The sequence below is a fragment of the Bos javanicus genome, chromosome 5 (genome assembly GCF_032452875.1).
Source record: "Bos javanicus breed banteng chromosome 5, ARS-OSU_banteng_1.0, whole genome shotgun sequence".
Classification (NCBI taxonomy): Eukaryota; Metazoa; Chordata; class Mammalia; order Artiodactyla; family Bovidae; genus Bos; species Bos javanicus.
In genome coordinates, this window is record NC_083872.1 from 93612709 (window position 1) to 93636683 (window position 23975).

Consider the following 23975-nt stretch of genomic DNA (forward strand, 5'->3'; position numbering starts at 1 on the left):
ATCAATAACTAAACATCTCCTATGCAGCTGTCACATACTGAATATTTATTCTGAAACAGATACTTCAATGCATATTTTATATTTATTATCTCACTCATCATGACATCTTTCAAGGAGAGATACTATCATCCCCATGTTACAGATGGGGAAACTGAACATCAAAAGATTCTATAGCTCACCCTATGTCATGTTGTGTGTGTGTATGTGTGCTTAGTTGTGTCCAACTCTTTGTGACCCCATGGACTATAGCCCACCAGGCTTCTCTATTTATGGGATTTCCCAGGCAAGATTACTGGAGTGGGTTGCCATTTCCTCCCCTGGGGTATCTTCCCAATCCAGAGATCAAACCCCCATCTCCTGCATTGGCAGGTGGATTCTTTAAAGTTAAGCCACCAGGGAAGTCCCTATGTTATTCTTTGTTGTTCTTCAGGAGCTAAGTCATGTCTGACTCTTTGCAACCCCATGGACTATAGCATGCCAGGCTTTCCTGTCCTTCACTATCTCCCTGAATTTGCTCAAACTCATGTCCATTGAGTCAGTGATGCCATCCAACCATCTCATCTTCTGTTGCCCCCCTCTCCTCTTGCCCTTAGTCTTTCCCAGCATCAGGGTCTTTTCCAATGAGTCATTCTAGCAAATGCCAAATATGGAATCAAAGTCAATTCATGAAATGTAGGAAGCTCAAACTTGATGTTCTCTCTGCCTGGAAAGTGACTTTTCAGTGTTTACACAAGCACTGCCCTATTTGCCCAGTCAGCTGCTACTCATGTGTCAATTCTCAGCCCCAACATCAGTGGGTCTGGCTAAGTAGGACCTACCATGACTTCTCTTAGATCCTGTACTCACCTCTGTTGTACACACCTCTGTTGCAGTATTTATTTAGTCAAGTTATAATATCATTAGCATCTAATCTATCATTAACACCTCCATGTGTAAGACACATGGAGGTAAACTGTATTTAATGTAAAAGAACTTTTGGAATTTGAGTCATCACAAACTAATTTATATACATGTAGTTCGGAGAAGGCAATGGCACCCCACTCCAGTACTGTTGCCTGGGAAATCCCATGGATGGAGGAGCCTGGTAGGCTGCAGTCCATGGGGTCGCTAAGAGTCGGACACGACTGAGCGACTTCACTTTCACTTTTCACTTTCATGCATTGGAGAAGGAAATGGCAACCCACTCCAGTGTTCTTGCCTGGAGAATCCCAGGGACAGAGGAGCCAGGTGGGCTTCCGTCTATGGGGTCACACAGAGTCAGACACGACTGACGGGACTTAGTAGCAGCAGCAGCATTTTTATATATGTGGGCTTCCATGGTGCCTCAGAAGTTAAAGCATCTGCCTGCAATGTGGGAGACCTGGGTTCGATCCCTGGGTCGGGAAGATCCCCTGGAGAAGGAAATGGAAACCCACTTCAGTATTCTTGCCTGGAGAATCCCATGGACAGAAGAGCCTGGTGGGCTACAGTCCACGGGTCACAGAGTCAGACACAACTGAGAGACTTCACTTTCACTATTCATATATATACATATACACACACGTGTACACATGTACATATACATGTGTATATATAAAAAATAGTTTGCTGTACTCCAGTGAAGTAAAAATATGAACTTTGTGTTAGTACATAATTTTAAACTTTATTTTCTTTAACTTTTTTTCAAATTAAGGAGAATTCTATTTCTTCTGCAGATTCAAACTTAAACCTTGAATAAGTTCCAAATTTAAGTGACACAATTAAGCCATATTTATTCTTGGTAAATGAGGTATTCATAATTTTCTGTAAGCTTAATTATCATCTATGCCTGAAGAGAAACATTTTCACCTAAATGATGGATTTTTAATTTTTTTAAATAGAGATATAAATTAAAAGAACAATATTAATGGAGGAATAAAAAAGAGTGAAACAAATTATTCACTCTCTTCACTCTGTGTGTGTGTGAAACTACTTATTGTACTTTGCATACACAAATTTGCATTTTGGACAGTTACACATGCAGTTACTGTTGTTGATTTTAATGCTGGCATCTTCTAAATTATGGGCTATATTGAGAGAAGTTGTTGCCATAGGACAAATTGTATTCAGTATTTCAACATATCTTGACCTTTTAGAAGATAGCTAATTGAAAAAGGATCAGTTCTTGGACAAACTTATTTCCTAATAAGCTTTGTCTTTCATCTGTTGAACTTCTATATTTTGATGCTTGGACTCGTGCTTAATTGCTAAGTTGTGTCCAACTCTTTGTGACCCCATGGACTATTGCCCGCCAGGCTTCTCTGTCCATGGGATTTCCCAGGCAAAAATACTGGTTTGTTGCCATATCCTCCTCCAGGGTATCTTCCCAACCCAAAAATCGAACCTGAGTCTCCTATATCTCCTGCACTGGCAGGCAGATTCTTTACCACTGAGCCATGTGGGAAGCCCTCATATTCTGATGTTACGGGGTATAATTTTTCCCATTGCAGATTTAAGATACTTGAAGGATTATAAGAGCTTTTCCTTTCCTTTGTTTCTGTTTCCTTGTTTGTTTCCTCTATTCCTTCCTTTCCTCATTCCTTCCTTTCCTTATTCCTTCTCTTTTCTCTTTTTTTATAGCTAAGCAGACAGAGCTACTATGTTAAGAAAGTTCTGCTTTCCAAAATTACTTTAAAAAATGAAATAAATTTAAAGTAAGTTTATAGCACAATATTTGACTTCCTTATTTCAAGTAAATATATCTTTATCTAACAATTAAAAATGTGCTTTACAAAAACATTGTGTTGAAGTATAGTTGATTTGCAATGTTGTGTTAGTTTCAGGTGTACAGCAAAGTGAATCAGTTATACATATACATTTATCCACTCTTTTTTAGACTCTTTTCCCATATAGGACATTACAGAGTATTGAGTTCCCTGTGCTATACAGCGGGTTCTTCAGTTCAGTTCAATTCAGTCGCTCAGTAGTGTCCGACTCTTTGCGACCCCATGAATCGCAGCACATCAGGCCTCCCTGTCCATCACCAACTTCCGGAGTTCACTCAGACTCACGTCCATCGAGTCAGTGATGCCATCCGGCCATCTCATCCTCTGTCGTCCCCTTCTCCTCCTGCCCCCAATCCCTCCCAGCATCAGAGTCTTTTCCAGTGAGTCAACTCTTTGCATGAGGTGGCCAAAGTACTGGAGTTTCAGCTTTAGCATCATTCCTTCCAAAGAACACCCAGGGCTGATCTCCTTTAGAATGGACTGGTTGGATCTCCTTGCAGTCCAAGGGACTCTCAAGAGTCTTCTCCAACACCACAGTTCAAAAGGATCAATACTTTGGCGCTCAACCTACTTCACAGTCCAACTCTCACATCCATACATGACCACTGGAAAAACCATAGCCTTGACTAGACGGACCTTTGTAGGCAAAGTAATGTCTCTGCTTTCCAATATGCTATCTAGGTTGGTCATAACTTTCCTTCCAAGGAGTAAGCGTCTTTTAATTTCATGGCTGCAGTCACCATCTGCAGTGATTTTGGAGCTCCCCCAAATAAAGTCTGACACTGTTTCCACTGTTTCCGCATTTATTTCCCATGAAGTGATGGGACCAGCAGATTCTTACTAGTATCTATTTCATATACAGTAGTGTGTATATGTCAATCCCAATCTCCTAATTTATCCTTTCCACCCCTTACCCACCTAGTAACCATAAATTTGTTTTCTACATCTATAACTCTGTTTTTATTTTGTAGATAAATTCATTTGTACCTTTTTTTTTTTTTTAGATTCCAAATATATGATAACACATGATATTTTCCTCTGTCTGACTTACTTCACTCAGTATGACAATCTCTGGGTCCATCCTTGTTGCTGCAAGAAGCATTATTTTTGTCCTTTTTTATGGGTGAATAACATTCCATTGTATGTATGTATGTATCATATATTCTTTATCCACTCCTCTGTTGATAGTCATTTAGGTTGCTTCCATGTCCTGGCTATTGTACATAGTGCTGCAGTGAACATAAGAGTGCATGTATCTTTTTGAATTATGATTTTCTCCAGATATATGCCCAGGAGTAGAATTTCTGGATCATATGGTAGCTCTGTTTTCAATTTTTTAAGGAACATCCATACTGTCCTCCATAATGAATGTACCAGTTTGCATTTCCACCAATAGTGTAGAAGGATTTGCTTTTTTTCACACCCTCTCCAGCATTTATAGTTTGTAGATTTCTTGATGATGGCCATTCTGACCTCTGTGAGGTATTCCTCATTGTAATTTTGGTTTGTATATTTTCTAATAATTAGTGATGTTGAGAATCTTTTCATATGCCTCTTGGCCATCTGCATGTCTTCTTTTAAAAATGTCTGTTTAGATCTTTGGCCCATTTTTTGATTGGGTTGTTGGTGTTTTTGATACTGAGCTGTTTGAACTATGTGTATATTTTGGAGATTAATACCTTGTTGGTTGCTTCTTTTGCAAATGTTTTCTCCCATTCAGAGAGTTGTCAAAAAGAAAAACAGTTTCATTTTATTCAAAAGTACATTTAAAATACCATTTATCCCAAACAACTGTTTCTTGAGAGGAATTTTTCTCTTTACAGATGAAGACAAGAATGCTCTGAGAGAATATATTTTTAATTGGATTTCCAAAGTTGTAAAGTCATCATTAAACACTCTTTTTAGACAAAAAGTCCTGAGCTCTTTCTAGTCCATAAATGATAATAACTCTTGATTCAAATTTTAAGTTCAATACCTACCACACCCCTTCAGTTTAGCTCAGTTGTGCTAAAAAGAAGTTTTCATGCAAAGTGTTTCAGTCATCTTTCTAAAGTTTGTAAAGTTTTATTGTTAGTCTAAACCTCTCATTTTACAGATGAGGAAATTAAGTCTCACGGAGTTGTCCTTGATTTGCACCTTGGGTGACTGTGCTTTTTTCTAAACAGGAAAAAGTGTTATTAGCTGTTCTGGAGGTGAGGGGGAGTTTAAGTGGGGCTGGATTACAGAATTTAACATATGTATCACTTCTCAATCACTGTTATTATTATTTGGCCACACCGTAGGGCATATGAGATCTTAGTTCCCCACCAGAAATCAAACCTAGTCCCCCTGAAATGGAAACACAGAGTCTTAACCACCAGACCACCAGGGAATTCCTTCAACCATTATAATCTGAGAAAGATTTTATCATGTCAAGTTCCAGGATATTTGCTTCCCTCCATAAACCTGAATATGTTCATCATGTACTCTCTCAAAGTAATTAGATAAATACTTATTTCCTAAGATGACTGTTCTCTACATTAGGTTTAAGAGCTAATTTTCTGAGACCAACATATCATTTATCTAATGAAAAAAGTCATAAATGGAAAAATGTCTTGGATCTCTTCCCTGCAAATGCCTAACCTAAAAATACAAGCATTTCCCTTAATCTGATGCAGTCCATTTTCATGAACCACTCTAATAACAATGATGGCATCCCTTCTGCCATTGCACGTGCTAGGCTATTTGTCCTGAATGCTGCCACTCCATCGGGATCAGTGAAGAACACTCCTAAGGGAGAAGTGTAGGAAGTTCAAAAGGAGCCAAATATGACAAAAAAATAACATTTGATCACTTTGGGAGGTAAGCATATGCCTGTTATATTATCCATTGTACTTGTCAGTATATATATTTTTTTTAATTAAAGAAGGAAAGAAATAGAGAGATATACAACTTTGAGGTAGGAGTAAGAACGGGATCTTACGGGATAACGCTACTATGAGATAAGCCAACAGCCATGAATGGAGAAGGAAATGGCAACCCAGTCCAGTATTCTGCCTGAAGAATCCCTGGAAAATCCATGGTGGCAAGGAATAGGACACAACTGAATGATTAAGCACAGCAGCCTTAAAATAGGCTTCCAGGTGCTGTCAATATCCATGTATTTCATCTAGATACTTACTAATAACCCCAGATAGATTGTCCCCACAGTCAAGTGCTCCAGGCCATCAGTCTGTTTGGCTGGGAGGTACTTATATCCTAAAAGTCTCAGGTGAAGATCTACTGAGGAACTACATTTATAAGTTGTTACAACGCAAATTTTTTGTTGTCTCTCTGTGTGTATATTTATATTTGTTTGTTTCTGAAGCTCAATCTTTCTTAGAGACAAATGTCTTAAAGATAGTAAAATATTGCAGTAAAATTCAGTCTTTCTATACCACACAAGGTCTTCCTAAGTGACTCAGTGGTAAAGAATCTGCCTGCCAATGCAGGAGATGCAGGAGATCTGGGTTTGATCCTTGGGTCAGGAAGATCTCCTGCAGGAGCAATTGGCAGTCCACTCTAGTATTCTTGCCTGGGAAAACCCATGGACAGAGGAGCCTGGGGGCTACAGTTCATAGGGTTGCAAAGAGTTGGACCTGACTTAATGACTAAACAGGTCCAGCAGCATACAGCACAAAGACCTGATAGAAATGTTCCTTGATACTGGTCCTCTTCCAAGGGCTTAATCTCTTTTTCTTTCTTTAAATTAGTAATTCTGGAAATCCAGGGACCAGTGCTTGATTTTTCTTTTCATTGTTGTTTTTATAGTTTGCCTTTGTATTAAATTCTGGGGGTGTGGGTGGGCAATGTTTGTATGCTCAGTCACTCAGTTGTTTCCGACTCTTGCGACCCTATGGACTCTAGCCTACCAGGCTCCTCTGTCAATGGAATTTTCTAGGCAAGAATACTGGAGTGTGTTGCCATTTCATCCTTTAGAGGATCTTCCTGACCCAGGGATTGAACCCAAATCTCTTGTATCTCCTGTGTTGGCCAGAAGATTCTTTACCATTGTGCCACCTGAGAAACCTGTATTAAATTCTAACATTTTAAAATTTTAATTCTAACCTTTATGACAATTTTTATGGTAATGTAGATATGGAATTTAAGCAGCTATTAAATCAGTGGAGCCTCCTATTTTATATTAATTTGATAAGATGCAATATATGACCCCAGAAATATTTAATTAATAACTATCTTGCTCTAGAGAAATCTTCCATTGATTTAATATAACATTAAATGATAGAAAGGGAAACCTCTCACTGAGAACTTTCCACTACAAGTTTTAAAGATTGTGTTTTCTCTGACAAGTGGGAAGGTCTAATCAATTTCAGAAAGTTTAAAAATTTAACCATAAATGAAATTCTACTTGGAATTTTTTTTTTTTTTTTTGCTGCTGTTGAAATAAATTTAGCCAAAAGAAATACCAACAAAAAGAAAAAATTCTAGAAAATATAGTAGAATAAAAGCCAAAGGCTATATTCTTATTCAGTCTTATTAAATCATTTATGGTATATGAAAAACAAAGAAGTAAGCAAACATCTAACATTGATCAAGCCATTACTTTATTTTTTCTCAGCTTTACTGAGATAGAGTTTACATGTAACGTGTAAGTTTAAGGTGTACAAGGTGATGATTTTGTACACATATTGCAAAATGATTACTACAGTAGGGTTAGTTAACACTTCCATCACCTCACATAATTACAATTTCTCCTCTGTGGTGAGAAAAATTTAAGATTTATTCTTTTAGCAGCTTTCAAGTACACAGTATAGTATTAACTATAGCTACCACATGTATATCTCCAGAATTTATCCATCTTATAACTGGAAGTTTGTATCCTTTGAAGAAGAATTGATGCTGTTGAATTTTGGTGCTGGAGAAGACTCTTGAGAGTCCCTTAGACTGGAGATCAAACCAGTTACTCCTAAAGGAAATCAAACCTGAATATTCATTGGAAGGACTGATGTCAAAGCTAAAGCTCCAATACTTTGGCTACCTGATGCAAAGGGCCAACTCGCTGGAAAAGACTGATGCTGGGAAAGATTGAGGGCAGGAGAAGGGGGCGGCAGAGGATGAGATGGTTGGATAACATCACCTACCCAGTGGACATGAGTTTGAGCAAACTCCGAGAGATAATGAAGGACTAGGAAGCCCGCATGCAACAGTCCACAGGGTCTCAAAGAGTTGGACACGACTGAGCAACTGCACAGCAGCAGTATCCTTGGACAGCTTAACCCATTCTACCCCTCTGTCCATTCCTGCCATTGGCAACCACCTTTTTCCCTTGAGTTTGTTTCTGTTAGATTTCACATAAAAGTGAGATTGTACAGTATCTGTCTTTCTCTGTCTAAAATTTCATTTAGCATAATGTGTACAAAGACCATTCATGTTGTTGAAAATGGCAAGATTTTCTTGTTTATGGCTGAATAAAATTCCACTGTGTACATGTACGACATCTTTCTTATGTCCTCATCTGTTCCCAGTTAGGTTTTGTCCATATCTTGGCTATTATGAATAATGCCGCCATGAACTTGAAGGTGCAGATGGCTTGCAGATCCTGTTTTCACTTCCTTCAGACGTATACCCAGAATTACCATTACTAGATTACTTTATAGTTCTATTTTTAACTTTTTGAGGGATCTCTGTGGTGGCTTCCAGAGTGGCTGTACCAACCCAACAACAGTGCATAGGAGTTCCCTTTCCTCCGCATCATCACCAATACTTGTCTGTCTTTAAAAAAAAAAAAAATTATTTATCTATTTGGCTGTACTGGGTTTTAGTTGTAGCACTCAGGGTCTTCGCTGTTCGCTGTGGCATGCAGAATCTGTAGTTGCGGCACATAAACTCTTAGTTGCAGCATGTGGGATCTAGTTCCCTGACCAAGGATTGAACCTGGGCCCCTGTATTGGGAGCATAGAGTCTTAGCCACTGGAACACCAGGAAAGTTCCCTGTCTTTGTAATAATAGCCATTCTAACAAGTGTGAGCTGATATTTCATTTTGCATTTGATTTGCATTTCCCTGAAAATTTGTGATGTTGAGCACCTTTTCATGCACCTGTGGGTCATTTCAGTGTCTTCTTCTCTGGAGAAATGTTTATTCAGTTTCTCTGCCTAGTTTTTATTGTATTGTTTATTTTTTGCTATTTATTTATATGAGTGTCTTATGTATTTTGTATATTAACCCTTTATCAAGTAATTTTCAATTTTTTTTCCTCCCATTAAGTTGTTTGCCTGCCCATTTTCTTGATGGTTTCTGTTCTGTTAAGTGTGATTTGCTACTGTCCTATCTATATGCTTGCTCCTTGGAAGAAAAGCTATGACCAACCTAGACAGCACATTAAGAAGCAGAGATATTAGTTTACTGACAAAGGTCCATCTAGTGAAAGCTATGGTTTTTCCAGTAGTCATTATGGAAGTGAGAGTTGGACCATAAAGAAAGCTGAGCTCCAAAGAATTGATACTTTTGAACTGTGGTGTTTGGAGAAAACTCTCGAGAGTCCCTTGGACAGCAAGGATTTCAAACCAGCCAATCCTAAAGGAAATCAGTCTTGAATATTCACTGGAAGGACTGATGCTGAAGCTGAAACTCCAGTACTTTGGCCACCTGATGCAAAGAACTGACTCATTGGAAAAGACCCTGATGCTGGGAAAGATTGAAGGCCGGACGAGAACGGGACAGCAGAGGATGAGATGGTTGGATGGCATCACTGACTTGATGGACATGAGTTTGAGCAAGCTCCAGGAGTTGGTGATGGACAGGGAAGCCTGGCATGCTGCAGTCCATGGGGTTGCAAAGAGTGAGACATGACTGAGCAACTGAACTGAACTATCTCTATAGTGAAAATCTCAAGGCAGACTACTGCTCAGGAATTACACTGTGACTATAACTGAAAGTCATGACTGTAAATCTAAAGTGTAATCCAGGACTTGAAATCCATGAAAATCCACAGAACTTTTATAATATAAATATGTTTGTAACTCTTACGCACAGCTTAGATCTTCAAGGGGGCTCAATGGCTCCTTAAAGTCTTTTTGTTTTGTTTTGTTTGTTCCTAAATGTAATCAAAAGTCTTTGGTTACATGACAAACCTACATTGTGTGCTCCAGATTCAAATAGCTCATTCCAACCAAAATTTAAATGCAAGGAACTCTGAAATTGCATTCATCAGTGGATCTTCAAAGCAACATCAATAAAAACACAATAATAAGACCCTTCAAGAAGATTGCTCTGCTTAAAAGTTTTATAATAATAGATAAGAAAATTCAAAATATTTTACCCTTAAAGTTTGCTAAATGTTTTAGAAAAGTCTCTATGCTTTTAGAATGAATTTGACCAAATAATAACTATTGCTTGTTAAGTGATGAATAGTATATTAATTATAATGATAACAACAGCTAAAGTTTATTGATATCTGAATTTATGCCAGGTATTACATTAAGAAACTGACATAGATTATGTAATTTACTGAAATAGTTCTATGAGGTAGTATACCTAAGAGCTACAAACATTAAACCCATTTTAATTGAAGGAAACAAATTTAGGCAAGCAAATTGTTGCCTGAAGAATCTAAATCTGGAGCCCGTATTCATATCTGTTTCATCCCAAGCAAACTGAGTCTATCATTAAAATGCATTGACTATATATATATGCCAGATTTAACTGTACTAAATACTTTACTGGTCAAGCTAAGGGAAAAAGAATACATAGAACCTTAATTACATCTTGCCCACCAAAGCTATAGTTGTAAGATTTGGAAATAAAAACACCTGCCACTCTTTCTTTTTGTGGTATTGGGCCTGTGGCTACATTTGGAATCACAAGGTATGTAATTGCTCCATGTCTTTTGTATGTGTTTGTTTTAAGAGCCCAATCAAGTTACTCAGCATTCTACCCTTTAGGACTCTGAACAGTGGGGATTGTCTGGCATCAGCCACTCTTACATTCTCTGATAAGTGCGCAACTACTTTCTGAGAATATTTCTGCCCTTAGGGGGGAAATCGTACCACTTTCAAACTCCCAGAGTCCATGTTACTTGCAACTTTTGCTTAATGGTAACAACTAGTTCCATTGTTATTTTAAATACACAGCCTACCCTAGCCTTTAAAAAAAATTTAAGACCCCAAATCACATTTAAAAAAAAAACAAACCATAAAACACAGCAATCAACTGGCTAAATTTTAATGTATAGCTCCAGTGAGTTGTCTAAATGCTAGAAAGTCTTATTTTTGTTAGTACATTTTAAAAATATTTAAAAGCTGACCATTACAGCTTCAAAAATGCTACCAACATAGGGCAGTGTTCCTTTAAAGAAGGTAGTAGTCTGCAGGATCCAACCTGGAGTTTTCTCTTTTTTTCTGAAAAGTATAATACATTTTTGCTGAAGTTAAGGTAAAAATAGAAACTTCTTTTGTTAACTGATGAATCACAAATTGTATGTGAATAAGTGTTTAAATAGAAATATCTTTTAATGAAATAAAATATTTAGAAATGAACCTGACCAAGGAGATGCAAGACTGATACAGTGAGAACTACAAAACATTAGGAAATTGAACTATAAAGCATAAAGGAAATTGAAAATAATACAAAGATATGGAAAGATATCCCACGATCTTGAATTGGAAGAATTAGTATTGTTTAAATGGCCACACTATTCAAAGCAATCTTCAGATTTAATGCTATCTTTATCAAGTTACCCATGACTTTTTTCATAGAACAAAAACAAATAATCCTAAAATTTATATGGAACCATAAAAGACCCAGTATTACCAATCCTGAAGAAAAAGAACAAAGCTGGAGGCATAACCCTCACAAGATTTCAGACAATACTATAAAGCTACAGTAATCAAACAGCATGGTATTAGCACAAAAATTGGCATATGGAATCAATGGAACAGAATAGAAAGCATAGAAGTAAACCCACACACCTATGGACAATAAATGTTTGACAAAGAAGGCAAGAATATAAAATGAATAAAAGACAGTCTCTTCAGCAAGTGGTGTTGGAGCAATTGGACATCTCCATGTAAATTAATGAAGTTAGAACACACTCTCACACAATATATAAAAATAAATTTAAAAAGGCTTAAAGACTTAAAAGATGAGGCATAATACTATGAAATTCCTAGATGAGAACATAGGCAAAGACATTCTTTGACATAAATTGTACCAATGTTTTCTTAGATCAGTCTCCCAAGGAAAGAGAAATAGAAGCAAAAATAAATAAATGCACCTCAGACTTAGAATCTTTGGTGCAGCAAAGGAGCCATAAACAAAACAAAAAGACAACCTACAGAACAGAAGAAAATATTTGTAAATGACATGACAGATAAGGGATTAATTTCCAAAATATAAAAATATTTCATTCAACTCAGTATCAAAAAATCAAACCAAATCAAAAATGGGCAGGAGACATAAAAAAGATATTTATCTAAAGAAGATTTACAGATAGCTGACAGGCACATGAAAAGATACTCAACATTGCTAATTATTAGAGAATTACAAATGAAAACTGCAATAAGGTATTACCTCATTACCAGTTAGAATGACCATCATTAGAAAGTCTACAAATAACAAGTTCTGGAGAGGGCATGAAGAGAAGAGAACTCCCCTACACTGTTTGTGGGAATGTAAATTGGTGCATCCACTATAGGCAAAGTATGGAGGTTCCTTAAAAAACTAAAAATAGAGTTACAATAAGTCACTCAGTCGTGTCAGACTCATTGAGACCTGCCAGGCTCCTCTGTCCATGGGATTCTCCAGATAAGAGCACTAGAGTGGGTTGCCATATCCTTCTCCAGGGGATCTTCCCAACCCACATGTATCCACACACGTACACAGACACAAATACACAATCATTTTGCTTTCAACTCAGTTTCCCATCTTCATTTTTTAATTATTTTTTCTAGAAATCATATTTTACATAATCTACATGATAATCCATTTATATAGCTTAATTTTTCTTTTAATATATTAAATATCTTAAAAGATAATACAGGTGTCATCATCCCAAATCATTTGGGTTTTCTTGATTTTAATTATTTTCTGCCTGTCAGGCAAAGAAAAGTCAAATTAGTTTGTGTTGCCACTGAGCTCTCCACTATGGATTTCTCCCCTTGTGGTCCTTGATTTAATCCCTTGAGAATTTGTTGGCTGCTGTGAGTGTGTGCCACTCCAGTACTCTTGCCTGGAAAATCCCATGGACAGAGGAGCCTGGTAGGCTGCAGTCCGTGTGGTCGCGAAGAGTCGGACACGACTGAGAGACTTCACTTTCACTTTTCACTTTCATGCGTTGGAGAAGGAAATGGCAACCCACTCCAGTGTTCTTGCCTGGAGAATCCCAGGAACGGGGGAGCCTGGTGAGCTGCCGTCTATGGGCTCGCATAGAGTCGGACACGACTGAAGCGACTTAGCAACAGAAGCAGCATGAGTGTGTACATCTCTGGCACATCCCCATATCTGCTACGTTCATTGCTCTTGAAAGTGTTCTTCGCTCAGTCATGTCCATCTCTTTGCAACCCCATGGATTGTGGCCTGCCAGACTCCTCTGTCCATGGAATTCTCCAGGCAAGAATACTGGAATGGGTATTCACTTCTCCAGGGGATCTTCCCAATGCAGGAATCCAATCTAGTCTCCTGCATTGCTGGTAGATTCTTTACCATCTGAGCCACCATCACAGTCTAAAATTATCCTGTGCCATTTGTTTACTTGTGTGTTGTATTGTCTTCCTGACTCCTGTGGAAATATTGAGAAGGGATGCATGTTGTCCATCACATTAAACCCTGTGCTCCAAGGACCTTGCATACAGTAGATACACAGTGGATACATCTGGAAATAAGGAGAAAGGGAAGGAAAGGAGGGAATTTTCTAAAAACAAAGAATAACAATAGATCTGTATGTGCCCTGAGATCTTTATGTGTTGACTTCTAAAACTTACTCATTCTTTCAAAGAAAAGAATAGGTTCTTAAGTGATGTTTTAATATGTGTGATTGGCCAAATCACAGATGCATGACAAAAGGTGGTTAATATTTTTCTCAAAGTGTGCACCCCTATAGGACTTTCATAGCTAATAAGGGCAAAGAGTAGTTCATCCACTAAGCAGCATCAAAAAAAGGAAATTTACATAGATCCATTAGTTTTAACAAGCTTGGGAAAAATGAATTGATTAGTGACTTGGTAATCTTTATTTTGGATTTTTGAGATATGTAATAAAGGCATTAGTAATACGGAATATTAGTAACTAAGTAGCTCTAATCCAGCAAATTTGTTTTGTTAATACCTTTAATCAATACTTTGTTATTGTTCCACATTGGTATTATATTTTTAATCTGCCACCATCTTTTAAAATATTCTTACAATCAATCATTCATTTGTTGAGATGTTTTTATACTTTACAACTTGAAAGAAAATGAATCTGTAATATTTATTAAGGGCATACTATGGTGATTAAAAGACGCTTACTCCTTGGAAGGAAAGTTATGACCAACCTAGACAGCATATTCAAAAGCAGAGACATTACTTTGCCAACAAAGGTTCATCTAGTCCAGGCTATAGTTTTTCCTGTGGTCATGTGTGGATGTGAGAGCTGGACTGTGAAGAAAGCTGAGCACTGAAGAATTAATGCTTTTGAACTGTGGTTTTGGAGAAGACTCTTGAGAGTCCCTTGGACTGCAAGGAGATCCAACCAGTCCATTCTGAAGGAGATCAGTCCTGGGATTTCTTTGGAAGGAATGATGCTAAAGCTGAAACTCCAGTACTTTGGCCACCTCATGTGAAGAGTTGACTCATTAGAAAAGACTCTGATGATGGGAGGGTTTGGGGGCAGGAGGAAAAGGGGACAACAGAGGATGAGATGGCTGGATGGCATCACCGACTCGATGGACATGAGTTTGAGTGAACTCCGGGAGTTGGTGATGGACAGAGAGGCCTGGCATGCTGCAATTCATGAGGTTGCAAAGAGTTGGACACAACTGAGCAACTGAACTGAACTGATGTGTGAGGAGCTATCTGAGGAAGAAGTTATCAGTATTTAAAACTATAACTGGTTCTCAGTTTAGGAAATTTAGAGCCATCTCCATAGTGTGAATCAATCATACACAGTGAGTTAGTAAATGGCCAAGTGATATAGAATTTGTTTTTTTCCGTTGGGAAGACATCATCAGGATTAGAAAGTTAGAAACATAAATAGTATGAGGAGAAAATTTCATGTCCTGGGAAGCAGAAAAGTCAGAATCACAAATAAGAGAAAGTTCCAGATATTTTCTTGAACTGAGTACAGAGTAGTGGATAGGGGAGTATTTGAAGGTGAAATCAGAAATTGGGTTGCAGTTAGATTAAGGGGATCCATAATGATTGAGTTTAAAGATTTTAACTATATGCATAAAATCCAAATAACTTCATAAAAACAAAAACAATTCTAAACCATACTATGTGAATGAACAAGAATAGAGTGGAAACTGAAGTATAAATCTTTAAATGACTTTCAGTTCTCAAGAGTTCAAGAAAAAAATTCAACAAACAAATCAAATTGAGAGTGAACACTATACCTGACAAAAAATTTGCCTTGGATTTAAATAGCACTTTACCATCTAAGAGCTGATAGTGGTAACTAAGAAATATTCACTCTGTGCAAGCACCATAACCTTATGTAAACATATGCACATGCTCATTCCTCACTATAAAATAGATATTAGTTAATAATATATTGTGCTAGCTATGCTATAACACATTTCTGAAAAGAGAACATATTTCTTCTAAATATGAAGAAAAGAGCTAAGATGCTAGCAAATTTCATCCAAGCACATATATAAATAAGAGTTTTAAAACTGGTGGTGGGAAAAGGGAAAAAGAAGGAAGACAACCATTGCTGAGTACTTGCTATTCATCATTCACTGTGCTGGATGCTTTATAGATGGGACTTCCATGTACTATACCAGGGATCAGAAACCCAGGATCATCTGGTAAGAAGGCTTGGAATGCTGTTTTGCTCCAGCAACATGCACTTGGTCCAGACTCCAGGCATAATTTCCCTTCCCACCATGGGTTTGTATATATGAATGCTGGAGACCTTAAGATGGCAAAGCTTTACCCACCTAATGAAACCGGTAAAGTAAACTGCATTATGAAGGTTGATTATGCTTTGTCATGTTGATGGAAGCTCTAAGTCGGACCAGTTAATTACAGTTTGTGAGAGTCAGCTGCATGTCTTTGGGTCCAATCTTTTGCCCTGGCATTTGTGAGAGTGTTCAAATTGGCCATCAGTTAAAATGAGTCTTGTCTAATTGACAGATGTTAGCCCTTAGGGGCCAAGGGTGTCTGTCCAAGCCTGAGTGAAAACACAATGGGGGGAAATCCCTGGGTTTCCATTTCTGGCAGTTGGAACTTTCTCTAGGCAAGTAACAAAACCCGCCTGTGTCTGGAGAATCATATCAACACAGACAACTGCTCTTACATGTCAGATGAGACAATGGAGGGACTTGAGTTGAGGACGAATGTTATTATTCATGTAAAATCAGAGTCAGTCAAATTCTTGTGTTCTGTCCTCCCAAGGGCAATTTCACTTCTCTAAATTCTACCACTTAAATCCTTGTCTTTCTGCATTCTAGATCATAATCCTGAGCCCTTCTTTTATGCTGTAACTGTCTAAAGGAAAGATCCATGTAGATGCCCCAAAAGCAACTCAAACTTATATGTGCAACAAAAGACTTAGTATTTATTACCCTTCTGTTGAGGGAGGGTAGGAATCTAGTTTCCCTGTGTCCCTAGGTTGGTGCATTGAAGGACTCCCCACCCATCACCCAAGATGGAAACCTGAGAATCTTATTAAGCTAATCCCCATATCTCATTTGCTACTTTCAATCATTCCCTAATCCTTCAACTCAATATTTCCCCCCTTCCATTTAATGTTTAAATTCCATATTCTTACTGCAACAAAAGCTGTTTTTAAGATCTCTAATTTCTTAAATGGGCTTCCCAGGTGATGCTAGTGATAAAGAGCCCACTTGCTAATGCAGGAGATGTAAGAGATGAGGGTTCGATAACTGGGTCAGAAGATCCCCTGGAGAAGGGTATGGCAACCCACTCCAGTGTTCTTGCCTGGAGAATTCCATGGACAGAGGAGTCCTGAAGGCAGGCTACAGTCCATGGGGTGGCAAAGAGTTGGACATGACTGAAGTGACTTAACACACACACACACATAATTTCTTAAAAACCCTTCTTTTCTCTCATTTATTCCCTTCTAATTTCATTTGTTTCTTCCTCAGCTCAAAAGCCCTGGTTGCAGTAATTCTTTTATTAACATCCTCCCTCCCTTTCTCACAAACAACCCTTCTATTTTTCCTGCCAACTCCAAAACCAATCAATCTGATTGATCATTCACTTTGGGCAATGCTTGGGGGATTTAATCAAATGGACTAATGCTGTGATAAACCCCTAAATCCATGGCCTCCCAATGCACTGGCTTGTCAATACTTTTATACTTTCATAATTATCTCTGTCTCTCTTAAAGATTTATTTATGCATTTTGCTACTGTTTACAAGCTTTGACCCCATACCCAACACCCTCACCAAAACGAGCCTTTAGTTTCCATTCACCAGAACGAAATACATATATATATATATAATTATTATTATTAACTAGAGGCCCCTTCAAGTTCTTACCTTTCCTGGAAACTTATCTATATGGATGTGTATGTGTGTGTTACTTGCTCAGTTGCATCTGATTCTGCGACCCCATGACCTGTAGCCGGCCAGCCAGGCTCCTCTGTCCATGGAATTCTTCAGGCAAGAATACTGGAGTGGATAGCCATTCTGTTCTCCCCTGGATCTTTCTGATCCAGGGATCAAACCTGGGTCTCCTGCATTGGCAGTTGGATTTTTTTACTGTTGAGCCACCAGGGAAGCCCATCTATATGGATAACTAAACTAACTCCTTTTCTTTCTCTTTATTTGCAACACTGTTCCACCTCTTACTTACATAGTCACAGAGATTTGAATACCACTTACAGACTAATCAATCCCAAAATTGCATCTCCAAACTCACTGTCTACACTCTGTCTTGCATTTCTACTTCCTTGCGTCCTCATCTTTATCACCTCACTCAATGGCACCGAACCCAGGAATCAGATTTAGTTCCTTTCTTACCCTCACTCTATATCAATCCATCAGCAAGACTCACATGTGCTGATCCCATCCATTTTCTGTCTCCATGATGACCAGACTCAGGGCATTCCATCTCTTACCTAGAATACACTACTGACAATGATCTACCTCATTTTGCTGTTTTTACTGTAATGCCATCTACTTCCTTCTCGATATGACAACAAGAATGATACTGAAATAGATATGATTATGCCATCTTTCAGTGGCTGTCTGTTGATAAAATCAAACTTCATCATGATGACTTATAAAGTCCTATGTGATCAGACACTTGCTTACCTCTTTTCAGTTCCTCTAACTTACTGGGGTCTTTTCTACCAGTCAGTTAGTTAGTTCAGTGTCCAACTCCTTGCAACCCCATGGACTGCAGCATGCCAGGCTTCCCTGTCCATCACCAACTCCCGGAGCTTGCTCAAACTCATGTCCATTGAGCCACTGATGCCATCCAACCATCTCATCCTCTGTCATCCCCTTCTCCTGCCTTCAGTCTTTCCCAGCCTTTCAGTCTTTTCCAGTCTTTTTCCTTTCTTTTCAGGGTCTTTTCCAGTGAGTCAATTCTTCACATCAGGTGACTGAAGTATTGGACCTTCAGCTTCAGCATCAGTCCTTCTAATGAATATTCAGGACTGATTTCCTTTAGCATTGACCGTCTTGATCTCCTTGCAGTCCAAGGAACTCTCAAGAGTCTTCTCCAACACCACAGTTCAAAAGCATCAATTCTTCGGCGCTAAACTTCCTTTATGGTCCAACTCTCACTTTCATACATGACTATTGGAAAAACCATAGCTTTGACTAGATGGACATTTGCTGGCAAAATAATGTCTCTGCTTTTTAATATGCTGTCTAGGTTGGTCATAGCTTTTTTGCCAAGGGGAAAGCGCCTTTTAATTTCATGGCTGCAGTCACCATCTACAATGATTTTGGAGCCCAAGAAAATAGTCTTGTCATTGTTTCCCCATCTATTTGCCATGAAGTGATGGGACCAGATGCCATGATCTTTGTTTTTTGAATGTTGAATTTTAAGTCATCTTTTTCCCTCTGATTTTCACTTTCATCAAGAGGCTCTTTAGTTCCTCTGCGCTTTCTGCCATGAGGGTGTTGTCATCTGCATATCTGAGGTTGTTGATATTTCTCCCAGCAATCTTGATTCCAGCTTTTGCTTCATCCAGTCTGACATTTTGCATGATGTACTCTGTATATAAGTTAAATAAGTAGGGTGACAATATACAACCTTGACATACTCCTTTCCCAATTTGGAACCGGTCTGTTGTATCGTGTCCAGTGCTAATTGTTGCTTCTTGACCTGCATACAGATTTCTCAGGAGACAGGTAAGGTGGCCTGATATTCCCATCTCTTTAAGAATTTTCCACAGTTTGGTGTGATCCACACAGTCAAAGGCTTTGGCGTAGCCAATAAAGCAGAAGTAGATGTTTTTTTCTGGAACTCTCTTGTTTTTTCTATGATCCAACAGATGTTAGCAATTTGATCTTTGGTTCCTCTGCCTTTTCTAAATCCAGCTTGAACATCTGGAAGTTCTCAGTTCATGTACTATTGAAGCCTTGCTTGGAGAATTTTGAGCATTACTTTGCTAGCATGTGAGGTGAGTGCAATTGTGCAGTAGTTTGAACATTGTTTGACATTGCCTTTCTTTGGGATTGGAATGAAACCTGACCTTTTTCAGTCCTGTGATCACTGCTGAGTTTTCCAATTGCTGGCAGTCCATTGTTCCATGTCTGGTGTCCAGTTTCTGCCACAGAAGCTTTGCAAATGGTAAGGAATGTGTTATGACTTTGTTAAACTAGCATTTGTTAAGGGGAGCACAAACTGCCAGATAATGTCTTGTTCAACAATAAACCACAAGAGAAAGTGAAATAAAGAAGTTTCCTACTCATAGGTCCTGGGGGAGGTACATAGCCTACTTAAGGGGTCACATGGGGAGGTCAAGGCAGAGTGCAGACCGTGAGAGCAATGGGACATGGGGCACGTGCTTTGTTAGGGTCTGTGAACGGAGTGTTTGGGGCTTCACTAGCTAAGGCTGAATTATTCAGTTGAAGCCAAAAGAGTGGATTTGGTAAGCTCCACGGGGATCTTATCCATAAGTCACACAAGGAAAGGTCCTGGGTGGTGGGGGAGACTGCTGATCTCAAGGACTGTTGGTGAAGTCATATCAGAAACTTTCATTTTCTTGCAACCCTGGCTGTTATCTAGGGCATGTGCTTGCATGAGGGGGCTGGTGTCAGTTTAAAGTTTCTGAAGGCCACTTGACTGAACAAAACGGATATCAAGGTAACAATACCATGGAATCCAAGAAGTACATGCTCAGTCACATCCAACCCTTTGCAACCTCAGGGACTATAGCCCACCAGAGTTCTTTGTCCATGGAATTTTTCAGGCAAGTATTCTAGAGTTGGTTGCCATTCGCTTCACCAGGGGATCTTCCCCACCTAGGGATCAAACCCACGTCTCTTGCGTCTTCTGCATTGGCAGGCAGGTTCTTTATCGCTGAGTCACCTGGGAAGACCAATAGCTTAGCTAAACTCTCAACATAAGGTATTTTTTCTAGCATGGCTCTCCCTGCTCTTCACATACATTACTTATTCTTTCTGTCCATCATATCTCAGCTTAAAATATCATCTTCTCAGACACAGGTTTTCCCTGATGACTCAGTCACTGCCTTCCCTATCCATACCCTACCCAGTTATTTTCCATTTTATCCTTTTGTTTCTCTCCTCATGGCACTCAACACCATGTGTTAAAAGTTTTGTCTACATCCCATATTGCGCTGCTCCATGAAGGCAAAGGCCATGTCTCTCTGGGTCCCATCTGTATTCCCATAACCTAGCTTAGTGCTTGGGACAAGGTAGGTACTTTAACCAATGTCTATGCCATGATCTGCTGACTTAATCTACAAAGCTAATCCCATCACCTATGCTGTAGACATCACTCCCCTCATCTTTGGAAACCTTGCTCCAATGGACAACCTGCTCTTCTGTTTTCAACTTCCAGTCATCCAAACTGTTACTCATTTCTAAACAGACTTCCCACATGGGTCCACCCTGACAAAAGGTGCCTTGACCATTAGATATATCTCCCTAACTGTAGGTTCATTAGCAGTTTCTTTTGGCTCTTATATTAAGCCATGTTGTCCAAATTATGCATTACTGTAATAAATGTAGTTTTGCTCCCTTATACCACTGCTCTCTTTTACCCCATTTGTTCAGAAACCACCAAATTCTTTCATATGTGAAAGAATTTTCACTTTTAAATACACAAAAATAACATCTTGGCCCCAAATGACTTCTCCTCATGTATCTCTTGTCTCCCTCTGCCATCCTGCCAATCCCCCAAAGTAGAAAACTCAACATTGTTCTGAATTTCTCCCCAGTCCTTCAGCCAGCATGTTGTATTAACTGTATCTTCTAAATACTTCCTCTGTGAACTTTCTATTTCAGCCTCTCTATTTTATCTCTTAGTTTGCTTTTTATTTCACTCTCTCTTTATTCTCCCCACCTCAAAAAATGTCCCATCAAGAGACTCTTCACACGAAAAATTTTTGTGACTCCCCGCTTCTTTCAAGGTGTAAGTCAATCTGTACTGTGGCATTCTGATCACTTCTCCATAAGAACTTCTAACTCTGGTCAGGTTGCCCAACCAGAAGTTCCCAGAAACCACTGTGCTTGGTCCAGAGCCTGGTCAGCCGTGGGGAACTGGCAAACTAAGGAAGTTATCCTTCAGAATTCAGGTCAAATACCACCTTTTCTCCCTCTGAATTCTTGTCCATTTCATCCCTGGAGATGCATTATTTGTATATTAATATCTTGTATATTTATAGCCACTGTTGAGTTCTGCTCTTACTAGAACGTGGGTCCTTAGAAACCTGGAATATTTATTGGCTTCACAAGCTTTTTTCACTGCATTTAGCACACAGTAATTATTCAGTTAATGCTTGCCAAACTGATCAACACTTGAGGAAAGATCACAGAGCAATTCAAAACGACTCCTTGAGCATTGAAGGTATGTTTGAATTAGAGGCTGGTAGCTACTATGAAGACCTAGGAACCCTGCAGATAGAAAGGGGGAAAAGGAAGCAAGGCAATCAATACCAGCTCAGCAAAGTACCACCCTACAGCAGTCTGACCTTGGGCAACCTCTTTAAGCTTCTGTTCCTAATCTACCTACCAAGGAATAGTACCTTTTTTTAGACTTATCCAAGGATTAGATAATGAAGTGTGTAAGCCTTTAACACAGTGCCTGGCACATGGTAAAGATTCAGTAACTGCAAAAGGGACTTGGAAAATATCTCTCTAACGCACTGAACTGAATGCTGTCAGTCTGGTTAATATGTATATCCCATTGCCTCCAGAGTAGATGTATAACTACCATGAATAATGAGTGAATTATCACTGCTGTAAAGACAAGGTCGCCAATGAACACTATTTGTTTTTCATTGATCTATTTTACATGCTCTATGTCAATCTCGCCTCTTCTAAGAAATCTTGTTGCTTACATATTTTCAGTATTCCATTAATCCTCACTGCTTTACCAATTTTGCAATCAAATGCTGGTGTGTAATTGTGAAATCATTGCCATTTTTAATGTTTTCTCTAGTTTCTCTGAATATGTTTACTTTTTAGTTTTCACTCCAAGACCTCTGTGAGCAGGATCTATTTCTTTGAACTCATTCATATCCCACCTAATACCCAGTACAGTGTCTGCATAAGTAGATTTTAAATAGATTCTTGTTGAGTTAAAAAGGTAAATTCAAAATATGATTTAATGTATCAATTCATGAGTATATTCATTAATATACATTTATAAATGTTTTCTGTCTGTGATCATCATATACAAAATCAATATGTACATTCTGTATCATTTTAGCATATACAGGACATAAAGTTATTTTAATGTTCAAGCCTTTTACCTGCATAGTCAAATAAAGCAGATGTTTGTATTAACATTTAATATATAGAGAACTTAATTTATAAGTAATTACTCAATCTAGTAACTAGTGATGGACAACTTTAATATTTACAAAAGCAAAGAGAAAAAGAAAATATGTAGTAATGTATGAATGTATGTGTGCATGTGTGTTTTAAATCCAAGGTCATTCTTAAGGAATGAGAAAAGGAACAACCCCAAAACACAAGTGAACAAAGTGATTATGTAGATTGCCTGGCCCTTAACAAACCTTTAATTTAACTGGGTTACCGGAAACGAGGCATACCACAAAACATTGCCTAGACTATGGGGAACCTGGAGCAGGCAGATTTTTTAGATGTATCAAGGGATTGGATTGCACTAGTTACCTGCTCTCTGGAAAGTAGAACAGAACTAGGGAATAATAAAGGGCAGGTAGTGGGAGAGGGCATAGTGGGTAGCCATGTTTCATTGAACTATTTACCCAGCCGCTCTCTTCTGCCCTAAAGGAAGACAAACAAACAAATTATTTGGGACACATTAAGATTAATTTTATCTAGCATATTGTATTCCTTGGGTTTTGTTTGAATTCTAAACATTTTAAATGCTAAATTTATTCCCTTAACTATATCTCCTTATCTCAGTGTCACAGAGGGGTCATATAAAAAGGAAAAATGAAATCCACACATTTCAAACATGCAGTCCTTGTTTTTGAATAGCAGAATTCAAGAAAGAGACTCTTTAGTTCTACACTGCATATTGTGTTAACTGTTTTTTATAGCACTTCTGTCAAAAAGCACATCTCTAAAGTTCATTCAGCTGAACCTATACTTTGAGGTCATTATTTTCAACTATCAAACTAGATAGTCTCCCATCAAAATAATGGGGCTCATAGTATGTTCATGGGTTTCCTAACACTTTTCTAATCTGTTTTCTAATTGTCGGGGCACAGTCACTGAAACATTTGAGGAGAGGACTTTCCTGCTCGCCTGTGAATCATGTCTCATCTGTAAAGTCTGTGAATAGATCTGGCCCTGTTGTACACAGTATACCAAAGAATTGATGCTCTCAAATTGGGGTGCTGGAGTAGACTCTTGAGGGTCACTTGGACAGCAAAGAGATCAAACCAATCAAT